Raw genomic sequence first — 6000 nt, forward strand, 5'->3', positions numbered from 1 at the left:
TCAGAGAACAGGAGGGGTGAAGGAAAAAACTTTGGGGGAAGACCACACCATAAATGACAGACCTAACACAATCCCACTGAATCCTCACATACTATTCATACCTGATCTTTTGTCCATGTTCTTTAGAGACGCCTCTGCACAGCCTGTAGTTGTCACTAAACAAAAATAATCTGTGGCTTGTGTTATAGTGCAATGAGATTTCTGAAATGGCAATTTAAGGGTACTATAAATTCAAATTGAAGTATTAAGTGATTCCACGTTGCAGAGAGCTGAGGTACAGGCCCTTCTTCTAGCAATCCAGAAGAAAGATCCACTAGTTTGCACACTCTTTGTGCTGGACTCTGCTTTATGTGTACAGTGTTACAATGTTGACTGAGTTCACTGGAGATTCAAAAGGTAAATTGATAATGACTAAACAGCTTTGGGAAAAGGTGGTTATACTGCTAGATAAGCATCTTCCAATGCAGGCATCATTCCTACATTAAACACACAAAATGTATCAGCCTATTTGGAGCTTGGTTCAAATGGTACAAGTCTTGAATTGCTTGTGTTTTGGTACAGCTTGGCTGTTGGACTGTTTCTAATTGAGCAAGACCAAGGCTGATTTGCATGTGGGTTGGAGTAATCTGAGATGGCATAGTGGGCAAAAAGACAATGAGTTGGAATGTTACCCTGATCGATTGCCAGTGGTCAAACTTTTTGGAAGCATTCCTCTCATCACCTTTTCTGTGTTCGATTATTGCTACAGTATCAATGTTACAACAACAATATAGGTGGGCGCATATGTTCACAGCCACAAATAAATATGTGCAGCCATGCACTATTTGTAAACATATGAAATTGTCTACTGCTATGAGATCAACTCTTAATCCTTTGATGAAATCTGACTTTTCAATTACATCTACCTCAAACATATTGGCCCTTTGCTATTTGTCGATCATTTACAAGTTTACATTGGTTGCTTTTGATTCCTCTGGGTATGGTCACAAAAGGCTGTCACTGCTTGCACAGTCATAAAATACTTACAGTGCATAGTATCAGTAAGAGCGTGAGGAGGTGTGGGCAACTGGTTAGAGCCTTCAACTTGGGAACACGGGTAACCAGGTCCTAATCCCAACCTTAGTTCAACATCCTATGATTCTGGGCAAATCACTTAACCTCCCTGTGCATAAAATTAAAATAATTGAGTAATGTAGTCTGGTTTTGTTGTAAAGTCCTCATATGTCTTCCTGCTTGGTGTGTGTTATAAAAACTGCAAAACAAATGCCTTTCATTCAGACAGTGGTTCAACATTCAACACAAATGTGTTTGCTGTTGCTATGTCTGCTCTCAGAATATGGCTGCTATTCTTGCATACATTCTGTCTTGAATAAAATGATGTTGTGAAGCGACCCAATGTTATGATTAAATAGGCTTTGACTGTAAGGGTGATGGATATTTGTGGTACCACACCTACATTGGGCTCAGTGAGCATGCAGGAAGTTGCACGAGGCAGTAATAGATGGTCTCACACCATAGCAATATATATTAGGAATACCAATATTTGTACCTGATTTGCTACTCCCTGGAAAAATAGAAGTACAAAATGTTTCACCTGACTTGTGTCAGTCTGTTGCAGAATCTCCAAGATTTATTTTAGTCATGTTTTACTAGGATTTTAGTTGTTCACATTTTACAACAATTATGCAATCCCATTAAGTCTCTCATCCCTCTGCCTCACTCCCTAAACCCCAATGGACATGAGAAACATCTGAATGTACCATCATTATTATGAGCATAACCTTTAATTTAGACGTGTCTAGAATTCAATGATGAGTCACCTTCAATGATCACAATGATCGTGGCTATCTCAAAGGCAGCCTTCTCCAGACAGATATTCCGCCAATGGCTACCAAGTGACTTTATATCTGGTTCCTATGTCATTCAGGGTCCCAGGTTAACTGTTCCATCACCAACATTGTCCACAGCCTATTAGACCAATCCTGCACTATAAGAAAGTAGGTTATTAATAGGTAGAAGTATACACCTTCAGCTAGTAATAATACCACAATCATGAATAAGGTTTAGTCAAGTCTCAGTCATTGAATCCTTGATCAACACTTGGAAGCTTGGCAACAAGCAGTCAGGCTTAATTTAGGAGACAGGTAAGAGCAAAACATTCAATATGACCAAAACAGTAAGTGGCATATTTATACTCCGTTTGCGCCGAATGTGCGTCAAAAATTTTGACGCACGTTCAGCGCAAACGTTGCCCCATATTTAAACCCTGACGCCCGATCCGGCGCCCCAGGAAAATGGCGCTATGTGCGCCAGTTTTTGGAAGCGGCACCCCGCCCTGCGTTAATGACATGCAGGGTAGGCGTTCCCGTCCAAAAACAGACGCACATAGCGGTGCGTGGTATTTATGCTTCAGGGCAAAAATCACTCCCGCGCGGCAGGCGGCGCAAAAAAATGGCGCAAAGCACGAATATCGTGAAATTTTAACGCCTGGGTCAGGGCAGGCGTTAAAATTGGGCAAACACACCTGTACTTAATCAGAACACACAGAACAAACAACAGAGCAGCAGAGCAGCAGAGCAGCAACAGGGAGACATGGAGGTGATTTTTCTTCAACGTGCACGTAGACGCAGAGCCCTGCAGCAACAACAGCAGCCACAACAACAACAGCAGGGACCCCAAAGACAGCGCAGAAGGCAGGAGAGGATATTCCGCCCAAGAACAACCCTGCATGGCCTCAGGGAACGAGACATCATACAGAGGTACCGGTTGAACTGGCAGGCCATTCAGCAGCTGCTGACAAATATTGAACAGCAATTGGCCCCCACTTTAGTGACTCCACGCACTATCCCAACCGAAACAAAGCTGCTTGCCGTATTTCACATGCTGGCAAGTGGCTCCTTTCAGACAACTGGTGCCCTGGTTGGTGGAATCTCACAACCATCTTTCTCCGCATTCCTGCCTAAAGTACTGGATGCCATCATTGGACTGACACCCCGCCACATCTGCTTCCCTAACACAGTGCAGAAGCAGCAGGAAACTAAACAGGGGTTCTACGCCATCAGTGGCTTTCCGCACGTCCTTGGTGCAATCGACTGCACACACGTACGCCTTGTGCCACCTGCTGCGAGTGAACACCTCTACCGCAACAGGAAGCACACACATTCCATCAACGTGCAGGCCATAGTCGATCACCAAGGACTGATCAGCAACATTGTGGCTAAATATCCTGGGAGTGTACATGACGCATTCATCTTCCGTCACTGCACCATCAACCAACACTTCCAGGATGGACGGTATGGCAATGGACTACTTGTTGGTAAGGACAAAAATCTACTTATATACTCACTGCACAGAAACCCTCTAGGATAAACAACCCATACACCACAATAGCAACACCTAGACAGGAACACACTGAGGTACTCACATCACTAGCCATGTTTCACAAGTCACCATTGAACCTCTCACACCTTGGAATTTACTCCACAGCTTAGTGTGAAGACATTCATGACTGTGGTTGCCTAAATGTCACCTTGCAAATTGGAAGTCTCACAATAACCTGTACACTAATACAATGCATAACTTTTAAGGGATGGGATGGCCTGGGTATGTTCAATTGAACGTTTCTAATACCCTTTCATGTTTCAACTCTGCATGGAACTATCATCACACCCCCAGTGAGGACACACGGACACCTGTGTCACAAGTCACAATGCAAGGGAGGGCACACTGTACTTGAGAAACCAATACATCCTGCTGACAAACAGTTAGCCAACAAACACTTGCTCAGCCAAGGAAAAAAAACAATGCCAAAGTTTCCACCAACAACCATAGGTTGTCACATTAGTACACAAAATAGTCACAGACAACACAACACAACTACTTCCATCAAAGATACGTACAACAGTGCCTCCTACATCTAATTGATACCATTCTGTGTTTCTCTTTCAGCTGATCAGGGGTATGGCATCCAGCCTTGGCTAATGACACCATATGGGAACCCAAATACTGCTGCTGAGCGGGCATACAATGACGCCCACAAGAGGACACGCAGCATTGTGGAGCGGACCTTTGGGATCCTAAAGTCAAGGTTCCGCTGCCTTGACATCACTGGCGGAAGCCTACTATACTCCCCAGAGATGGTCTGCAAGATCATATGCACTTGTGCCATATTACACAATATTTGTGTAAAAAGGAACATTCCCCTCCTTGAACCGGACCCAGACATGCCTGAGGATGATGATGAGGAGGATGCTGGCCTGCAACAGGAGGGGGAACAACCTAACACCGCAGCAGGAGTGCGTAGGCGCCAACAGCTTGTGAACAATTTTTTTACTTAAGTTATTATAATCACTTGTATTCCACACTTGTAAATAAACACAGATAACAAACACCACATCATGCTTTGGCCTATTCATTTCTGACCACCTTTAGTTTGAAATAGCTGAAGATGAATGTCGTCTCATTGATCAAGAATGCCATTAAAATTCATCACACCAAAAATAAACATCACAACTGTATGCACAGAGGGTAGGATGTGACATGTTACATTACCATACACAGAGCCCAACAAGAGTACAAATGTGACAATTACACATGCCGGATCCAAACAACTGAAACAGTCTCTCATCCAGCCCAAAATTGGAGATCATTTGAAAGTCACATCACACGTGTTCAGAGACAGGGTGGGACCATCCATGTGTACGTGAACATGTCATCAATGGCTTCTCTCAAGTGTATGATGTGAGCAATACACAATTGCAACAACATCAGCTGCCACTAACTCAGGAGGAGACCTTGAAGTTACAGTGACAACATACACACAGACAGGTCATAGTGGATCCACATTCCCACACACATGTACACATATGTCATACAACCAACCTAATATTTGAAAGTAGACCATCACAGTTGTGTCCCAGTTTGAACCTAGCAGGAAGATTGTAACATGACACTAAACCAGTTTATGCAGAAAGGGACACAGACATCCAACAAAATCTTCGCATCATCACATCGTGAACGCTGAGAGTCTTGCAAACTTAGTCATATGAAAATGGTATGCAACTTAGCTCCAAATCATCATTACTGCAAACGTCAAATGGGCTAATGAGATGAATGAATGGTCAACAGTCATTCATACCATATGGCCGTACATTAGCACGCTGCTGCAGGTTTGCCATGATATAATAAAAATACTCCATGGATACAGTAGCTATTCTGGATGGTCAAATCCTAGGGTGCTGGGGCCTAAGTCCACCTCTACCGCCCCCAAAACATACAAGAATCATGTACTTGTGAACTAAACACATGCATAAGGCACATGTGTGGCCTCCATGTCACAAGTCCTACACAAATATGAAACACAAAATCATAATGGGACATGGTCAGCCCCATAAAAACTGAAAGTGACTCTCCCACTCCCTGTTAGGACTACAGATAAAAGCATCACCATCATAAAGGTGGGCACATTTTGGAGACGGAATACATAATGGTATCCCAGGCATCATTTCAAAATAGCCATCAGCAATTACACCAAATATGTTGTCAAATATGGTCAATACATTAGTTCAAGTATCCCAAACATTACAGTGTGAAGGCCGTCTATACATAAAAGTACGGACATGTGTCATTTACAAACACAAATGTGACTCACATCGCACCATTTGACCATGACAAATCACCTTTCCAAAGCTAAACACATGAAGACATTAGGATAAATTTGCTCCATATTCTACGCATACAGCATGGCCGTCATAATTTGTTCACGTACATGAGTGCACACAATGCAGAGTCAGATACAAATGTATCCAAAAGTGTCTTGATATTTCGCCTTCAAAATATAATTAACATCCACAATATTTTTGACTCTGCATCATGTGCACTACTGTACGTGTAAAAAAAACGACGCCCATGATGTATGCGTGGTAAAATTGACGCTACATGGACAATATGTTGGTCATTTCATGTACATTATTAATTATTAATATTCATATCACATTTTTT

This window comes from Pleurodeles waltl, chromosome 3_1 (assembly GCF_031143425.1).
Source record: "Pleurodeles waltl isolate 20211129_DDA chromosome 3_1, aPleWal1.hap1.20221129, whole genome shotgun sequence".
In the NCBI taxonomy this organism is placed as follows: Eukaryota; Metazoa; Chordata; class Amphibia; order Caudata; family Salamandridae; genus Pleurodeles; species Pleurodeles waltl.